Below are 21,576 nucleotides of genomic sequence, written 5' to 3' on the forward strand. Positions count from 1 at the left end.
TAAGAATTATAAGCAGGAACCTCCCTCGTGGTCCACTGGATAAGACTTTGCCTTCTATTGCAAGGGATGCACATCTGATACCTAGCACGGGAGCTAAGATTCCATGTCTCATGCCGCCAAACCCAAAACATAAACAAGAAACAGTACTGTAACAAATTCAATACAGACTTTAAAAATGGTCCACATCAAAAAAAATCCCTTTTTAAAAAAGGGATTATAACCAAACTCAGACGGGATACAAATGTTGAAATTATCACACAAGATATTAAAAATATCTGTTGTTCATTTGTTAGTCATTTCCTTCATCTGCCATCTTTCCTTACCAAGAGCCTCATGATTTATCTATCCACTTCCAAACTGAACCTTTCCTATATGTGCTTTTAGAATGATAGTACCCATTTGTTTGTTTTGAAAGGGAAGAAAATCTTGAACTATATTTATGCTCTCAAACTCTAGGTTTCATGAGTAATTTTCTGCTCATGGATGTAATATTGTTTTATCTTAGAAGACTTAGTTTAGGAGATGGGTAACGATGTGTGTGTGTTAAGTCGCTTCAATCCTGTCCATTGCTACCCTATGGGCTGCAGCTTGCCAGGCTCCTTTAAGCAAGAATTCTTCAAGAATATTGGAATTCTCCAATATTCACTGCTAGAATATTGCAGTGGGTTGCAATTCTGTTTCCTCCTCCAGGGGATTTTCCCAACCCAGGGTCAAACCCGCATCTCCATTGAGTCGTGATGCCATCCAACCGTCTCATCCTCTGTCATCCCTTTCTCCTCCTGCCTTCAATCTTTCCCAGCATCAGCATCTTTACTATGACCATCACCTATTTCAGAAGATGGATTAAGATAGGAAATTCAAATTTATGTTAACATAGGTAAAATATTTAACAGTTGATCTTCATTACAAGCCAAGATACAAATCAGGTAGTGCTAATAATTTCTGCTTCTCTAAAGGATTTTGTCCTTTTAATATATAAAGAGCTTGATTTTGGCAACTTTCTCTGGAATACCATGTCTAATCCCAACTACCCAATCTTGTGGCACTCATTTGTGAATATAGTAAGACACATAGTATATAGCAGTAGCAAAATAAGACAGTAAAATAGAAAAGAGTTGAGAGAGATGAGTGACAAAAAACAGTAATGATGAAGCCACAAGAAATTATAATTTTGAAACTAACTATAACCCCAGCCCCACAGGACAGCCCTGTAGATAGACAGAAGATCACAAAAATAATTTAGTGTACATACATTTGATATCTAAACAGTTTTAACTAAGGTGATAACTTCCCAAATGCATTTTAAATATTTATCTTTACATACTAACCAACAAAAAGAAGGAAATGTATCTTATATGAACAATGTGAAATAGGAAAGATTCTTTTAGCTAGAATTTAATGCAGCACTAAGCTAGCAAGCATGAAGCACATTTCAAGTCAAATTCAAAAACCACAGGGTAGTAAATTCAGTCACTGGGGGATTCATGTTCACGCTTGTGAAAATCCAAATAGAAATCCTTTACTATTCCATTAAGGGGTGCTATAAAATTCATATTGTGGTCCCTAGGATGGAGAAATCTTTCTTTTCTTAAAAAAAAATACATTTTACTTAAAGTGTATTTCTTTTGCTTTTCTTTCTTATGCTTATTTTTCAAATGTCTTTATTTTCTGATTAGAATTCACTGAGAAATTGATATAGTTGATCATTTTCATGTCTTTTTCTCTGATATATCATTTTCCATCTAAATAATCTGTCACTAGTTAGCAGCAATGATTCATTTACTTTTTCTGTGTCTCAGGGTTTTATTGAGATTTCTTTTGCAGCATTTAAATTTCAGTTTAATATCCTGCTATTTTGGAGTAAGAAAAAACAATACTTGTGCTGTTTCAAAGTAGTTTGAATTTTTTTCATAAAAGACTAGAGTTTCATCATCATTATTTGCACACAAATTTTAGCCAGTAAAAATAAGCTTTTGCTTTTCATGTCGAAACGTAAACTATTATTTAATATGTTGTTACTGTTCAGCTGTTAAATCATGTCTGAGTCTTTGCAACTCCACGGACTGCAGCATGCCAGGCTCTCCTGTCCTTCACTATATCCCGGAGTTTAAGCAAATTCATGTCCATTGAATCGGTGATGCCATACACTAGTCACATCCTCTGTCACTCTCTTCTCCTCCTGCCCTCAATCTTTCCCAGGACCAGGGTCTTTTCCAGTGAGTCAGTTCTTTTCATCAGGTGTCCAAAGTATTGGTTGAACTTCAGGATCAATCTTTCCAATGAATATTCAAGGTCAGTTTCGTTTAAGAGTGACTGATTTGATCTCCTTACTGTTCAAGGGACTCTCAAGAGTCTTCTCCAGTACAATTTGAAAGCATCAGTTCATCAGCGCTCAGCCTTCTTTATGACCCAATTCTCACATCCCTGTATGACTACTGGAAAAACTATAGCTTCAGCTAAATGGACATTTGTTGGCAAAATGATGAGATGGAGACTGCAGGCATGAAATTAAAAGACCCTTATTCCTTGGAAGGAAAGTTATGACCAACCTAGATAGCATGTTGAAAAGCAGAAACATTACTTTGCCAACAAAGGTCTGTCTAGTCAAGGCTATGGTTTTTCCAGTAGTCATTCATGTATGGATGTGAGAGTTGGACTGTGAAGAAAGTTGATCACTGAAGAATTGATGTTTTTGAACTGTGGTGTTGGAGAAGACTCTTGAGAGTCCCTTGGACTGCAAGGAGATCCAACCAGTCCATTCTAAAGGAGATAAGCCCTGGGATTTCTTTGGAAGGAATGATGCTAAAGTTGAAACTCCAGTACTTTGGCCACCTCATGCAAAGTGTTGACTCATTGGAAAAGACTCTGGTTCTGGGAGGGATTAGGGACAGGAGGAGAAGGGGACGACAGAGGATGAGATGGCTGGATGGCATCAGACTCGATGGACGTGAGTCTGAGTGAACTCTGGGAGTTGGTGATGGACAGGGAGGCCTGACATGCTGCAATTCATGGGGTCGCAAAGAGTCAGACATGACTGAGAGACTGAACTGAACTGAACAAGGTAGTGATAGCTTTTCTTCCAAGGAGCAAAGATCTTTTAATTTCAAGGCTGCAGTCACCATCTACAGTGATTTTGGATCCCAAGAAAATAAAATCTGTCTCTGTTTCCACTTTTTCCCATCCCCACTATTTAATATATAATTCTTTAAAAGTCATGTCCTATTTAGTGATTTTTTCATGCAACAAATAAAGATACCCTAAATATGTGTGTACATATGTTGCAGAAATTTTTTTTAATCTCAATTTATGACAAGGGATAATCCCTGAAAAAAATCTGAAGGAAGAGTTTCAAGGTATTTCTCTTGTTTCTTTTACTTTGTTGACACTATTCTCCAGGATAATTTTTATTAAACTGTCCATTACCTACCATCTCAAAACCTTCACATATGAAAATAATGATGACAACAATAAAAGGTGCTGATCTGGACATCTGTCCAATATAAGTACCACATATTTTGAAACCTAGTAGATAGCCATGGGAATAATTTCTTAATACACAATGAGTTATTATTATTACCTCTTTCTAGATGTTAGCTTTGGACTATTTTTATCTAAGTTACCTTGGCCTGGCCCACAAGTAGAAAGTTGTATAAAATAATAAAAGTTAAATGATTTTCAACTTCTCAACTAACCAGTAAGCAGCCTGCAATTGTCTAAAAATAAAATATGGTTTTATACCTACAGTGCGCATGTCATCTATCTGAAAAGTTGTCAGTTGACAACTTAGAACATGCATTTTGTGTTTCATTATTTAAATTTGAAGTTTTTTACTTCCACTTGTAATTTTTGACAAAGATTACACTAAATGCCATGCCTTGTAACCATATAACATTCTTTAAGATTTCTTTTTTAACTTGAAAGTAACTGATTAGCTAAAACCAAGCAAAACAAAATTAAAAAAAAATATGATTTGTATATTTTCTTGCAAAATGTGGTCATAAATTTAATTTTCCTTTCAAATGTTTGCAACATATTTAAACATTTATAATAGAAATTCTACCATCTAATAAATCAAAACTATTCCCAAGTTTTCATAAACATCTCAGAGATCCATCCTATTCAGATCAGTTAAAGAAATATGGGAACAGAGAACCTTCCTATGCAAGAGAGGATGGATCCATGGAGAGATTCAGTCACTTATGCAGGTTCAAACATATGATAATTGTTATACATCAAACCATAATGACAATTCTAAGTATTTTGTTATTTTTAAGATGGTTGTATATTCACAAGTTTGTAAGAAATAATACAGAGAAATTCCATTGTGCTCATTTCTAAATTTCTCCCTATTGATAACATCTTGCAAAACTATGGTACAGTATCACGACTGATATTGAAACTGATCCAGTCAAGATACATTTCCACAATCACAAGGAGCCCTCGTTTCGCCCATTCACAGCCACCCACACTTCCTTAACACTCCCTACTCCACCTTAGCATCTGACAACTTTCTATTCTCAATTTCTGGAATTGTATCATTTTAAGGTGTTATATATATGTAATCAAACAGTATTTAACTTTGGGAATTTATTTTCACTCAAGCTGATCCTCTGGAAATTCATCAGATTGTTACATGCATTTGTTCCTTTTTGATTAATAGAATGCTATGGTATAGATGTACCAGAGTTTGTTTAATCATTAACCTGTTGAAAGAAATTTGGATTGTTTTCGGTTTTTTGAGTATTTTTTTTAATAATTATGAATAAAGTTGTTATAAAATTTCACATACAGATTTCTGTGTAAACATGTCTTCATTTCTCCAGGAAACATCCTGAGATGTACAATTATTGGATTGTACAGTAGTTACAGGGTTTTTCAAGTAGTTCAGTGGTAAAAAAAAATCCACCTGTCAATGCAGAAGACACAGGTTCAAACTCTGGGTTGGGAAGATCCCCTGGAGAAGGAAACGGCAACCCAATTTAGTATTCTTGCCAGGATAATACCATAGATATAGGACCCTGGCAGGCTATAGTCCATGGGGTCACAAAGAATAAGCCATGACTGAGCATGCATATATTTAGTTGTATCAAGAAACTATCAAACTGTTTTATAGAATGTCTGTACATTTCACATTTCAATCAGCAATATATGAGGAATCTAGTTTCCTGTGTCCTTGTCAGCACTTGGTATTGTCCCTATGTTTTTATTTTAGCCGTTCTAAAAGGTGTGCAGTGATATCCATTGTGATTTTAATTTGCATATATAACAGCTAAAATGTTGAATATCTTATGTTCTTATTTATCATTATTATGTCCTCTAGAGTGTTATATCTCTCTTGTCTTTTATCCATATTCTAATTAGATTCTTTTGGTTTTTTTACTGTTCAGTTTTGGATGCTCTTTATATATTCTGAATGCTAGTTTTTAGCAACTTTTTTTTACAGTTGTAGCTTGTATTTTTATATCCTTAATAGAATCTTTGAAGAATAAACATTTTAAATTTTTAAGAAATCCAACTTATTTTCCTTTTGATAAATCATGCTTACGGTAACAAATTTAAGAAATTCTTTACCTGAATATTTTCTCCTATGTTTATTTCTGTTACATATTTACAACTTATATTTAAACCTCTGATTCACTTTCAGTTAATTTTTGTATAAAGCATAACATTTACTTCTTCTAGATTTTTGAACCTATTGTTTCATCTGTCTATATTACTCCCTTGACTTTATTCCTTTCTAATTTCTATTCATCTTTCAGGAATCAGTTTTGGCAGCCGTTTCTTGGAAAACTTTTACAAGTATTTCTAAATCAGGATTAGATGCTACTTTTATTTTAAATCCTCCAATATGCCCTCAAGCATAGCTTATATTATGTAATATTAATTATCCAGTTTACATGTTTTCTTTATTGAGTTGCAAGATATTTAAGGAAATGCAGCCTTTCTACCTTGTTCACTTTTCCCAGCTGCTTGACATAAAGTACTACTTAGTAAATATTTTTTGAATGAATAGCTAAATAAAGATTCATGCTTCTTACACAAATCAAAGAGTACAAATAGATATTGATGGCTGCCTGCTACTCCCAGCTTTCACTAGTCCCAATCTTGCTCAGTCTTCACTATTAAAATCATTTCAAAATGTTTCAAAGCATGTGCATAAATGATCAGGAACCATCATAACAGTACAATACATGTTTAACATCTACCACTAAATTAAACTCTCATGTTCTTCTAGGTTGCAGTACTGCTCTTTCTTGACTTTATCTAAGTAGCAGCAAAATGGAGAGTGAAATTTATAGCCATTGGATGACTTCTTCCTTCTTATCTTTTGTCTTTCCTTCAAATGTAAAAGATTTTTAGTATTAAAACTCAAAGCCATCTTGACATTTTGACTGCAACTCCCCTAAATCTATTTCTTTCAAAGAAGTTTGAGAAAATTTAGTTAAACTTTTGACCAACTCCAATAGAATACTTATATCTATCAGGAGGTCATTATTTTCCCTACTTTATCGCCACTCAGATAAATAGTAGAACATACAATGTGCAGTTATTTTGAATAAGTTAATCTCTATTTTCTATATTTCACCTTTAAGTTAATGTATTCAGTTTACTTCAGTCGCTCAGTCATGTCCAACTCTTTGCAACCCCATGAATCGCAGCATGCCAGACCTCCCTGTCCATCACCAACTCCCAGAGTTCACTCAGACTCACGTCCATCGAGTCGGTGATACCATCCAGCCATCTCATCCTCTGTCGTCACCTTCTCCTCCTGCCCCAATCCCTCCCAGCAACAGGGTCTTTTCCAATGAGTCAAATCTTCACATGAGGTGGCCAAAGTACTGGAGTTTCAGCTTTAGCATCAGTCCTTCCAATGAAATCCCAGGACTGATCTGCTTTAGAATGGACTGGTTGTCTCTCCTTGCAGTCCAAGGGACTCTCAAGAGTCTTCTCCAACACCACAGTTCAAAAGCATCAATTCTTTGGTGCTCAGCTTTCTTCACAGTCCAAATCTCACATCCATACATGACTACTGGAAAAACCATAGCCTTAACTAACTAGATGACCTTTGTTGGCAAAGTAATGTCTCTGCTTTTCAATATGCTATCTAGGTTGGTCATAACTTTTCTTCCAAGGATTAGAGCTCCTTTTTGTTGTAAGTGGAAGAAATTCTACTCAACAACTTAAATTCAAATGGAATTTGTTGGTAAATATAACTGGAAAATTGAAGGACCGGCACTGGCTTTGTGAACTGGTGGTCCAGAGATCCAAAGGATGACACCAGCCATCCCATTATCATATCTCTCTTTCTCTTTCTCTCTCTCTCACTCTCCCTTTTGATGGCTTACTCAAGTTCACTTTACCCCCTTTTCACCTCCTTTTTAAATTCCTTTACTCTGTTCTGTGCTTAGTTGCTCAGCCATATCCGACTCTCTGCGACCCCATGGACTTTAGTCTGCCAGGCTCTTCTGTTCATGGGGATTCTCCAGGCAAGAATAGTGGAACCAGTTGCCATGCCCTCCTCCAGGGGATCTTCCCCACCCAGGGATTGAACCCACGTCTCCCAAATTACAGGAGGATTCTTTACTGTCTGAGCCACCAGGGAAGCCCTCCTTTTCTCTACCTGTTTTGCTTTTGACATGTTCTGCCCATAAGACCCCAAGATGAGTCTCAAAAATTATGAACGACATGATTCCCATATTCCAGACAAAGAATTCTCTCTTTCCAATCTTAAAGCAGCAAGTTGCATATTTCTTATATGTTACCGGTATTGTTTGGTATGGTTAGGCATTTTATGATCAGCCAGTCTGGAGTCTCATAATTTTCTCAGCGACCTAAGCTAGGTGTTATAACAGTTACACATTGTCATCATTTTACCAGACCTAAATAATCTAAAAAAAAAAAAAATGAAATTTCTGAACGAGAAATGATGTGCTGAGGCACAAGAAGGAAATGACTCTAACATAGCATCTTCCTTCGCCAAATTCATATATCAGTAAATTTGATTGATATTTTCTATTTTAATAAGGTATCTATTCCACTTCTTAAATCAATATATACGTCTAAATCAAAATTAAAAGAAAATTCCCAAGACAGCAAAACATTGAAGTAAACATATACAAAGACTAATGTTAAAGAAAATTTCAAGTTGTACATTTATCCACAAGCAATTCTTTAGTTTCAAGTAGTGTATTATCATGTTTATTAGTATTTTATTGATAAAACACGTTTTTTGATAAAACATAAAGTCAATTAAGTTCTAGCTTTCAACATGCTAAATTACACAGTATTTTAGAATAGAATTTAAATAAGTAGACCTATCAAGATAATTTATTCTATTGTTCATTTAATTGAAAAGAAAATTGTCACCTCCAGAATTTCACATCAAACTGAAAATACATACTCTATTTTAATACTATTTAGAGTCTACATAGAATTCCCATTCCTATTACCTCAAATATTGATTAATTTATACAATATATTTCTCATCAACTGTATATAGGTTAGTTAACTACTAAAGATACAAGTAAATAACATTCCTGGTTAAACTATTTCAACAATTCAGAAAGGCAAACTTAAGATATTAATATTTTCAACATGCTTTTGAATGCAGTCAACAGATTTTTTTTTCTATGTTATGCCCCACAGAAAATTGATGGGCCTCACTTTCAACTCACTCCCTCCATTAAGGCAATCAGTTGGACAAAACAATATCATTAAAAGTGAGAGACCCCAAATCCATGCCATAAACCTAAGAAAAGCCTCAGGTGCTGACAGATTTCCCATCGATTCTTATGAAACCCGATTGCGGCAATTATTGCTAACATCAGAGAGTCTTTTCAGAATTTTTTAAGACCAGAATTATGTCCCAAGACATGAAAACTCCCTTGATCCCATAATCCTTAAAAAGATGACAAGGTAAGGAACAATTGGCGGATTTTCATCCTCTTTTACTCTCCTGAATAGAGAGTACAAGATTGTTTCCAAGGTTTTAGCTACACACCTCAATGATATCATTCCTGCCCTCATACACAAAGATTAGGAAAGATTCACCCTGGGTAGCTCTAAGAAGATAATACCTGAAAAATATTTCCATCTAATCCATCAGTCACATCTCCCCAAAATCATCATACCAATGAATCAGTAACTGTTTCTTAAAGGAAATAAATAAACTTAATAAAAAGATATCGGGTGCTCTTGTCCACCCCATTAGGTTGATCTGCCCATAGAAAAGATTAAAATCTCTAATTTGCTCATTATGCTTCAATGCTCATCTTACTTCCAGCCAAATTACCACAGCTTTCCTGCCATCTGGTCATCATTCAACTGTTGTTTTTCTGGTGTCAGGGAAATTTTAAACACGTAGGAAAAAAAACGCCCAAAGGGATTTGGGAACGGTTAGTATTCATGCTAAACTCATTTCTTAGCTTGAAAAATATTGGGTGGGAAGATTTGGAATGCTGACCACTATAATCCTTTTATCATGAAGGTCTATGATATAATTTTAACCTGTAGTTTGGGTCAGAATTATTTATAAACTGATACATGTATCATGAATAAAATATTTTGATTTAAACACTAATCAAATACCTTGTGTTCAGTTATTTAATATTTTTTAATTCATAACTAATCCTATACTACTTATTATATCAGAGTAAGGCACTGGAGATAAAAAGATGAATGAAACATGGTTGTGCTTAGGAGGTAGAGAGGGAGATAAGCACAGATTTAAGCCATTACAACTGCATTAAAGGAGATGACAATTAAGCCCATAATTTCATGAAGAGGATACTTTTCATACCTCTTCCCTCAAAAGTGAATGCCCTGGACCCAAGTCATCCATCTGCTTGGTTAACACAGAATCAGAAAACTCCATATAGAAACACTCTGCTGTAAATTCATTTCAAAAGTCACTCATTCACAATCCATAAGCCTGAGAAAGCTGGCACTTTAATAACCCGATAATACAGTCAACTGTGTCAACCTGGTTTTGGTTTATGTACAGAATACACCGCTCTCTGAACAGACCTATTTAGGTATCTCCAACAGGGACTTTTTTCAGTAGTCGTGTATGGATGTGAGAGTTGGACCATAATGAAAGCTGAGAGCTGAAGAATTGGTGCTTTTGAAATGTGGTGTTGGAGAAGACTCTTGAGAGTCCCTTGGAGAACAAAGAGATCCATCCAGTCAACCCTAAAGGAAATCAGTTCTGTTTAGTCGCTCAGTCATGTCTGACTCTTTGCGACCCCATGAATCGCAGCACGCCAGGCCTCCCTGTCCATCACGAACTCCCAGAGTTCACTCAGACTCGCATCCATCGAGTCAGTGATGCCATCCAGCCATCTCATCCTCGGTCGTCCCCTTCTGCCTCCAATCCCTCCCAGAATCAAAGTCGTTTCCAATGAGTCACCTCTTCGCATGAGGTGGCCAAAGTACTGGAGTTTCAACTTTAGCATCATTCCTTCCAAAGAAATCCCAGGGTTGATCTCCTTCAGAATGGACTGGTTGGATCTCCTTGCAGTCCAAGGGACTCTCAAAAGTCTTCTCCAACACCACAGTTCAAAAGCATCAATTCTTCAGCGCTCAGCCTTCTTCACAATCCAGCTCTCACATCCATACATGACTACTGGAAAACCATAGCCTTGACTAGACGGACCTTAGTCGGCAAAGTAATGTCTCTGCTTTTGAATATGCTATCTAGGTCAGTCCTAAATATTCACTGGAAGGACTGATGCTGAAGCTGAAACTCCAAAACATTGGCCACCTGATACAAAGAACTGTCTCACTGGAAAAGACGAAGATTCTGGGAAAGATTGAAGGCAGGAGGAGAAGGAGAGTACAGAGGACAAGATGGTTGGATAGCATCACCGACATGATGGACATGAGTTTGAGCAAGCTCCTGGAGTTGGTGATGGGCCAGGAAGCCTGGGGAGCTGCAATCCATGGGATTGCAAGAGTCAGACATGACTGAGAAACTTAACTGAACTTAGGATCTGAACACAGACTTATCCACATAGATTGCACAACTTCATTTGTTTGGGAAACATATGTGTTCATTAGGTTTTATAACCATTGCTTTCAGTTCAGTTCAGTTGCTCAGTCATGTCCAACTCTTTGCAACCCCATGGATTGCAGCACGCCAGGCCTCCCTGTCCATCACCAACTACCGGAGTCACCCAAACTCGTGTCCATCGAGTCAGTAATGCCATCCAGCCATCTCATCCTCTGTTGTCCCCTTCTACTCCTGCCCTCAATCCCTCCCAGCATCAGAGTCTTCCAATGAGTCAACTCTTCGTATGAGGTGGCCAAAGTACTGGAGTTTCAGCTTCAGCATCATTCCTTCCAAAGAACACCTAGGACTGTTCTCCTTCACAATGGACTGGTTGGATCTCCTTGCACTCCAAGGGGCTCTCAAGAGTCTTCCCCAACACCACAGTTCAAAAGCATCAATTCTTCAGCACTCAGCCTTCTTCACAGTCCAACTCTCACATCCATACATGACCACAGAAAAAAACCATAGCCTTGACTAGATGGATCTTAGTCAGCAAAGTAATGTCTCTGCTTTTGAATATTCTATCTAGGTTGGTCATAACTTTTCTTCCAAGGAGTAAGCGTCTTTTAATTTCATGGCTGCAGTCACCATCTGCAGTGATTTTAGAGCCCCCAAAAATAGTCTGACACTGATTCCACTGTTTCCCCATCTATTTCCCATGAAGTGATGGGACCAGATGCCATGATCTTTGTTTTCTGAATGTTGAGCTTTAAGCCAACTTTTTTGCTCTCCTCTTTCACTTTCATCAAGAGGCTTTTTAGCTCCTCTTCACTTTCTGCCATAAGGGTGGCATCATCTGCATATCTGAGGTTATTGATATTTCTCCTGGCAATCTTGATTCCAGCTTGTGTTTCTTCCAGTCCAGCATTTCTCATGATGTACTCTGCATAGAAGTTAAATAAGCAGGGTGACAATATACAACCTTGACGTACTCCTTTTCCTATTTGGAACCAGTCTGTTGTTCCATGTCCAGTTCTAACTGTTGCTTCCTGACCTGCATACAGATTTTTCAAGAGGCAGGTCAGGTGGACTGGCATTCCCATCTCTTTCAGAATTTTCCACAGTTTATTGTGATCCACACAGTCAAAGGCTTTGACATAGTCAATAAAGCTGAAATAGATATTTTTCTGGAACTCTCTTGCTTTTTCCATGATCCAACGGATGTTGGCAATTTGATCTCTGGTTCCTCTGCCTTTTGTAAAACCAGCTTGAACATCAGGGGGTTCACGGTTGACGTATTGCTGAAGCCTGGCTTGAAGAATTTTGAGCATGACTTTACTAGCATGTGAGATGAGTGCAATTGTGTGGTAGTTTGAGCATTCTTTGGCATTGCCTTTCTTTGGAATTGGAATGAAAACTGAACTTTTCCAGTCCTGTGGCCACTGCTGAGGTTTCCAAATTTGCTGACATATTGAGTGCAACACTTTCACAGCATCATCTTTCAGGATTTGAAACAGCTCAACTGGAATTCCATCACCTCCATTAGCTTTGTTCCTAGCGATGCTTTCTACAGCCCACTTGACTTCACATTGCAGGATGTCTGGCTCAAGATGAGTGATCACACCATCATGATTATCTGGATCATGAAGATCTTTTTTGTACAATTCTCCTGTGTATTCTTGCCACCTCTTCTTAATATCTTCTGCTTCTGTTAGGTCCATACCATTTCTGTCCTTTATCGAGCCCATATTTGCATGAAATGTTCCCTTGCTATCTCTCATTTTCTTGAAGAGATCTCTAGTCTTTCCCATTCTGTTCTTTTCCTCCATTTCTTTGCACTGATCGCTGAAGAAGTCTTGCTTATCTCTTCTTGCTATTCTTTGGAACTCTGCATTCAGATGCTTGTATCTTTCCTTTTCTCCTTTGCGTTTTGCCTCTCTTCTTTGCACTGCTGTTTGTAAGGCCTCCCAAGACAGCCATTTTGCTTTTCTGCATTTCTTTTCCATGGGGATGGTCTTGATCCCTGTGTCCTGTACTATGTCATGAACCTCATTCCATAGTTCATCAGGCACTCTCTCTATCAGATCTAGTCCCTTAAATCTATTTCTCACTTCCACTGTATAATCATAAGGGATTTGATTTAGGTCATACCTGAATGGTCTAGCAGTTTTCCCTAGTTTCTTCAATTTGAGTCTGAACTTGGTAATAAGGAGTTCATGATCTGAGCCACAGTTAGCTCCTGGTCTTGTCTTTGTTGACTGTATAGAGCTTCTCCATCTTTGGCTGCAAAGAATGTCATCAATCTGATTTTGGTGTTGACCATCTGGTGATGTCCATGTGTTGAGTCTTCTCTTGTTTTATTGGAATAAGGTGTTTGCTATGACCAGTGCATTTTCTTGGCAAAACTCTATTAGTCTTTGCCCAGCTTCATTCCGCATTCCAAGGCCAAATTTGCATGTTACTCCAGGTGTTTACTGAATTCCTACTTTTGCATTCCAGTCCCCTATAATGAAAAGGACATCTTTTTTGGGTGTTAGTTCTAAAAGGTCTTGTAGGTCTTCATAGAACCGTTCAACTTCAGCTTCTTCAGTGTTACTGTTTGGGGCATAGACTTGAATAACTGTGATGTTGAATGGTTTGCCTTGGAGACGAAGAGAGATCATTCTGTCGTTTTTGAGATTGCATCCAAGTACTGCATTTCGGACTCTTTTGATGACCATGATTGCTACTCCATTTCTTCTGAGGGATTCCTGCCTGCAGTAATAGATATAATGGTCATCTGAGTTAAATTCACCCATTCCAGTCCATTTGAGTTCGCTGATTCCTCAAATGTTGACGTTCACATTTGCCATCTCTAGTTTGACCACTTCCAATTTGCCTTGATTCATGGACCTGACGTTCCAGGTTCCTATGCAATATTACTCTTTACAGCATCGAATCTTGCTTCTATCACCAGTCACATCCACAACTGGGTATTGTTTTTGCTTTGGCTCCATCCCTTCATTCTTTCTGGAGTTATTTCTCCACTGATCTCCAGTAGCATATTTGTCACCTATCACACTAGGACCACAGCCTTGTCTAACTCAATGAAACCAAGCCATGCCTGCGGGGCAACCCAAGACAGGCGGGTCATGGTGGAAAGGTCTGACAGAATGTGGTCCACTGGAGAGGGGAATGGCAAGCCTCTTCAGTATTCTTGCTTTGAGAACCTCATGAACAGTATGAAAAGGCAAAATGATAGGATACCAAAAGACGAACCATATCTTTCCTACCCCATATTTCCTCTACGACAGTGAACAAGTGAATTAAGACCTTTAAGGAAGGTAAGATTTACATAAAAGACAAAGAACTAGAGTGCTAACTGAAACATTTGTATTAGAGACAAGGCCAAATATTTAGTAGTTATTGGAAGAAATATAATTCTTCCTAGGTGGCTCAGATGGTAAAAAATCTGCCTTCAATGAAGGAGACCAGGGTTCAATCCCAAGGTCAAGAAGATCCCCTGGAGAAGGAAATGGCTACCCACTCTTCTATTCTTGCCTGGAGATACCATGGATAGAGGAGCCTGGTTGGCTACAGTCCATGGGATCACAAAGAGTCAGACATGACTGAGGAGCTAACACAGTAATACACAGATGAAATATATGGGGCTTCCCAGGTGGTACTAGTGGTAAAGAACTTGCCTACTAATGCAGGAAATGAAAGAGACAGGGATTTGGTCCTTGGATCAGGAATATACCCTGGAGAAGGGAATGGCAACCCACTCCAGTATTCATACCTGGAAAATCTCATGGACAGAGGAACTTGGCAGGCTACAGTCCACAGGGTCACAAAGAGTTGACACGACCAAAGCAACTTGGCACATATCCAAGCGTGCAGAAGAAATATATGCAAAAATCTGGTGACCAATAAGATGTGGCAATAGACTACCTGGGTTCAGAGCTCATTGAAGAATTTTTTTCTTATGTATCTTTGAAACATACTCAAATAATCTGTTGAAACCCATAGATTCATTTACTATTTTTTATTCTGTTGACTTATATCCTTTTGTTGCTGTTGCTCAGCTGCTCTGTCATGTCCAACTCTTTTGAATCCCAGGGATTGTTATATAGGCTCCTCTGTCCATTTAATTTCCCACACAAGTGTACTAGAGTGGATTGCCATTTTCTTTTCCAGGGAATCATCCTGTTCAGGGATGGAACTCGTGTCTCCTGCATTAGCAGGCACATTCTTTACCACTGAGCCACCAGGGAAGACCTCTATGCAAATTTCATTTCTAAGTTCCAAACTGTCATTCTTGATTTCTTAACATTGAAATTTAGTGTTTGAAATTGACAGAATTATCTCCCTTGATGTCCTTTTCCCCAATCCCTCTACAAATATCTCTACTTTGCCATATAATTTCTATGCTGATTTTAACAATACTTCATTCTCTAATTCTCTCACATCTGAAATAGATATTTTTATTCTCTATATCTAATTACTTCTCAAAGTAACTCCTACAATGATATCTTTCATATTTTTAAACTTTGTATTTGTCATATTATCACCATTCTGATTGACATTACCATTATTTTTATATATTACTAAAATAACTTCTTATTGAAACTACTAGCTTCTTAATATTATCTATTACTCATAAATTGAGGCCAAAGTCAAGTTCCTAAGGTCAGATGAAACCATACTTTTGCTCAAAAGTAGCCAGTGATATTCCACTAGATTTAAATTGTTATATAGGCTATTATTCTTAATATTTGTTACTAACTACATTATATTGCCTTTTATTATGTCTAGTGTTTAATTTTCAGCACAGTGTTATGAATTTGAATGTGTATTTATATTTTTGCCAGTCTTTTTAATTTATTTAATTTCATTTAATTTAATTATTTATTTATTTTTGCCGTTTTCTCCTCCAGGGGATCTTCCCAACCCAGGGATGGAACCTGTATCTCTCTTTTTTTTTTTTTTTTTTTGACTTTTCATAAGTGTTTTTTATTTTTAATTTTTTTAAAATTTTTATTTTTACTTTATTTTACTTCACACTACTGTATTGGTTTTGCCATACATTGACATGAATCCACCACGGGTGTACATGCGTTCCCAAACATGAACCCCCTCCCACCTCCCTCCCCATAACATCTCTCTGGGTCATTACCGTGCACCAGCCCCAAGCATGCTGTATCCTGCGTCAGACATAGACTGGCGATTCGATTCTTACATGATAGTATACATGTTACAATGCCATTCTCCCACATCATCCCACACTCTCCCTCTCCCTCTGAGTCCAAAAGTCCGTTATACACATCTGTGTCTTTTTTCCTGTCTTGCATACAGGGTCATCACTGCCATCTTTCTAAATTCCATATATATGTGTTAGTATACTGTATTGGTGTTTTTCTTTTTGCCTTACTTCACTCTGTATAATCGGCTCCAGTTTCATCCATCTTATCAGAACTGATTCAAATGTATTCTTTTTAACGGCTGAGTAATACTCCATTGTGTATATGTACCACATCTTTCTTATCCATTCATCTGCTGATGGACATCTAGGTTGTTTCCATGTCCTGGCTATTATAAACAGCACTGCGATGAACATTGGGGTACATGTGTCTCTCAATTCTGGTTTCCTCGGTGTGTATGCCCAGCAGTGGGATTGCTGGGTCATAAGGTAGTTCTATTTGCAATTTTTTAAGGAATCTCCACACTGTTCTCCATAGTGGCTGTACTAGTTTGCATTCCCACCAACAGTGTAGGAGGGTTCCCTTTTCTCCACACCCTCTCCAGCATTTATTGCTTGCAGATTTTTGGATCACAGACATTCTGACTGGTGTGAAGTGGTACCTCATTGTGGTTTTGATTTGCATTTCTCTAATAATGAGTGATGTTGAGCATCTTTTCATGTGTTTGTTAGCCATCTGTATGTCTTCTTTGGAGAAATGTCTATTTAGTTCTTTGGCCCATTTTTTGATTGGGTCATTTATTTTTCTGGAATTGAGCTGCATAAGTTGCTTGTATATTTTTGAGATTAGTTGTTTGTCAGTTGCTTCATTTGCTATTATTTTCTCCCATTCAGAAGGCTGTCTTTTCACCTTGCTTATATTTTCCTTTGTTGTGCAGAAGCTTTCAATTTTAATTAGATCCCATTTGTTTATTTTTGCTTTTATTTCCAGAATTCTGGGTGGTGGGTCATAGACGATCCTGCTGTGATTTATGTCGGAGAGTGTTTTGCCTATGTTCTCCTCTAGGAGTTTTATAGTTTCTGGTCTTACATTTAGATCTTAATGGAACTGGAGAAATCAACTTGCCTGACCTCAGGCTCTACTACAAAGCCACAGTCATCAAGACAGTATGGTACTGGCACAAAGACAGAAATATAGATCAGTGGAACAAAATAGAAAACCCAGAGATAAATCCACACACATATGGACACCTTATCTTTGACAAAGGAAGCAAGACTGTACAATGGAGTAAAGACAATCTCTTTAACAAGTGGTGCTGGGAAAACTGGTCTACCACTTGTAAAAGAATGAAACTAGATCACTTTCTAACACCGCACACAAAAATGAACTCAAAATGGATTAAAGATCTAAATGTAAGACCAGAAACTATAAAACTCCTAGAGAAGAATATTTTATTTTTATTTTACTTTACAATGCTGTATTGGTTTTGCCATACATTGATATGAATCCACCACGGGTGTACAGGAGTTCCCAATCCTGAACTCCCCTCCCACCTCTCTCCTCATATCATCTCTCTGGGTCATCCCAGTGCACCAGTCCCAAGTATCCTGTATCCTATATTGAACCTAGACTGACTATTTATATTTTAATGATAGTTAGGGAGGATGATTAGGTCCTATACTTATTTATACATTTAAAAATGTTTATTGAGCATTTACTTGGTACTGGGTCCTGTGACTAGCACTGAGAGTTCAATGATAAAGAGAAAAATGTTCTTGCTTTTCTGGAGCTTAAATTCTACTGAAGGAAGCAGCAAATGAGTAGGTGGCTATTAGCATAATTGATATTATGTTGGTTCCATATAGTTCCTCCTATACTTTCACTGATCCTACCTAGGACTGTACTGTGTAGTAAATCATTTCTCTGTCATCAAGGACATTGTAGTTAATAAATACTGTTTAATGATAATTAGATCCAAGTGGCCTCTATGCACTGATAGTCTCCAAACAAAGATGAAGACTTCTGTTGATATATTCTCAGTGTCCATGAGACTAGCTACCCACTCAAATTCTGGCTTCTTGACTGGAGGAGATGAATGGGTCATGCTTGAGGTTCTTCTCTGTGCATCAAAGCTTGTAATATCTCTTTAGGCCGTAACCTAGGACAAAGGCAGGGCTTATCTCAAGTCATTCCTTATTTCTAGGATCACTGACCTCTGTTGTTTAACTTCCAGTATCTAAAAACTGTTGTTAAATAAAGATGGTGGTGGTTTAGTCTCTCAGCCATGCCTGACTCTTAGCAACCCCATGGACTGTAAGCCACCAGGCTCCTCTGTCCATGAGATTTCTCAGGCAAGATGTTGAAAAGGGTTGCCATTTCCTTTTCCAGAGTTTCTTCCAGACCCAGGGATCAAATTCATGGACCTATTTCTCTTTCTTTGCAGGCAAATTCTTTTACCACTGAGCTACCAATAAGGAGCCAGAAATTCAAAATTTTAATAGACTCCAAGCAAGATGACAAAACTATAACTTATAGTGTAATTTTTGAAATAAAAGGTAAGGTTAAAAATCTTAACAGGATCCTATTGAAAAAAAGTAGATTATTTGTGAGGGTTGGACTGTGAAGAAGGCTGAGCGCCGAAGAATTGATGCTTTTGAACTTTGGTGTTGGAGAAGACTCTTGAGAGTCCCTTGGACTGCAAGGAGATCCAACCAGTCCATCCTAAAGGAGATCAGCCCTGGGATTTCTTTGGAAGGAATGATGCTAAAGCTGAAGCTCCAGTACTTTGGCCACCTCATGCGAAGACTTGACTCATTGGAAAAGACTCTGATGTTGGGAGGGATTGGGAGCAGGAGGAGAAGGGGACGACCGAGGATGAGATGGCTGGATGGCATCACTGACTCGATGGACGTGAGTCTGAGTGAACTCCAGGAGATGGAGATGGACAGGGAGGCCTGGCGTGCTGCAATTCATGGGGTCGCAAAGAGTAGGACACAACTGAGAGACTGAACTGAACTGAACTGAACTGAACTGAACTGAAAGAGCAACAGAAAGAGTAACCACATGGGTAAATTTCAAGGGATATTAGCAGTACAGAAAACTAGCACAGGAAACTCCACCCAAACTCTCGTAATGGCTTATATGCGGACAGAATCTAAAAAATAGTGGATATATGTATTTGCATAATAGACCTTAAGGAAACTAACACAAAATTGTAAATCAATTCTATTCCAATAAAAGGTTTTCAAAAGAATTTCAACTAAATATTCATCAGTCAAAAAGAAATAAAAATGAAACTAAAATAACTGAACTAAATTTAATAACAATATAGCATATAAAAACTTGTGAAATTCAGCTATAGTAGTTTTTATAAAGAAATTAATAGCTTTAAATAAATATACTAGAAATGTTTTAATAAATTTAAATTAAAGATGAAAGCATCTTTCAGAAAGTTAAAATTGCAGTCTGAACTAAAATAAGATGGAGGAAAATATTAATAATAAACATGACAATAAACTAAATAGGAAAATTATTATAGAGAAAATGAATGAGTTGACATTTTAAAAACTAATAAACCTGACATATTCTTCTCAAGACTGACCAAAAAGAAAAGAAGAAAAGAAGTCGAGAGAAAATGAGGAACATATATAAAATATCACAGATGGAAAAGTAGTTATCAATAAAATATTATAGACACTATAGCAATAAATGTAATGAGGATTTTATGAAATGCATTTAATGATTTGAAAAACTGAACAAAATGTAAAAATTTCTAGGCAAAAACAAGTAAAACTTCTGAAGAAAGAAGACTTCTGAATGACTCTGTAACAAAATGTTAAAGAAAATGAATGAAAAATAAAAATTTTCATCAATGTAATCTCCAGATGCAGTTGATTTAGCAATGAATTCTTCTAAACACTTAATGAAGAAATCACACCAAAGGAGCATGAAAGTGAAAATGAAGTCACTCAGCCGTGTCTGACTCTTTGTGACCCCATGGACTGTAGCCTACTATCCATGGGATTTTCCAGGCAAGAGTACTGGCGTGGGTTGCCATTTCCTTTTCCACCAAAGGAGCATAAGATCTTCTAAAGAACAGAGAAAGAAGAAACACTTTCAAAATCATTTTATGAAGCCCAGATGATCTTGATACCAACTTTACAAGGATATCAAGAAAAAGAAATAATGTAAGCTAGTGACTATAATATTAGCATATTGATCTAATGATATATAAAAATGCTCAAGTGCTATGACCAAACTGAGGAAAGTTAGGTTGATTTATCAACTGAAAAACAGCATGATTTGCTATGTTAAGTGTTAAAGAGAATAAAATAATGATCATCTTAATCGGTGTGGAAAGGGCAACTGAAAAAATTTGATATCTATTCATACTAGTCACAGCAAAGAAGGGACAAAGGAAAATTTTATTAATTTGATATATTATTTCTACAAAAATTCTAAATAGGAAAGCTCATAAGATTTTCTTTTTAGAATAGTTTTGTCTTAATAGTAAAATCTTATAAATTTATACTCTGAACTTGAGAAAAATTCATGTATGCACATTGGCAATATTTTAACATTTGGCTGAAGGTTTGTGATTATAAGGCAAAATTAAATAAATGAACAGATTAGATATAGGTAGACAATAGATAAGTAGATAAATAGATAGGCAAATGAGACAGAAAGTAAAGAAGAAAACAAAAGTAAAACTCTCATTATAAGCAAGAACATACCCAAGGATATGCAAATATTTACTTTAGAAGAAAAGAATTCAAAAGTAGCAAGGAGATGTGAATCATCCAAATATCATTATGAAATCTTACATAATGATTTGTAAGTGAGTGAAGTTATTGCTATACCTCACATTTGGGGAAATAAACTCCAGATGGTTTGGCAATTTAAAATATCATGAGTGTCCAATTTTCTGTTCCAAGGTAAGAAGCTTAGACATCATCACTCCACCATAACTAAAGTAAAAATCTGAACAAACTTTAAAATCAACAAATCTCCTTGGTTCCAGAATAGCAAAGAAAACACAAAACAAACTGCTGCTCCCAAGATTGGAAAGACAGACAGGGAGTCCTCAAAGTAGACCCAGAAAGCACCACAGAAACCAATTCTAGGTAGGAAAATTTGAACTGTACTTGAGATGAAATACAGAAGGCTCAGTGTGGCCAAGTCTAAGAGCTAAAAATACAGGGGGACCCAGTCAGAAGAGGGACTCCAGAATACTTTGTGATTTACCTATAGGGTCTCAATAGATTCCCCACACTAAACAGTACAGAAAAATCCTCTTGTACTTTCAGCATGGAAAAAATACAAATAACTACTCTGGAATAAACAGAATCATTCTGTTCTTCTTAATAAGTCTGCCATTAGGGGAAACTAGTTAATCAGGTATTAACT

Source organism: Ovis aries, chromosome 3, assembly GCF_016772045.2.
Source record: "Ovis aries strain OAR_USU_Benz2616 breed Rambouillet chromosome 3, ARS-UI_Ramb_v3.0, whole genome shotgun sequence".
In the NCBI taxonomy this organism is placed as follows: domain Eukaryota; kingdom Metazoa; phylum Chordata; class Mammalia; order Artiodactyla; family Bovidae; genus Ovis; species Ovis aries.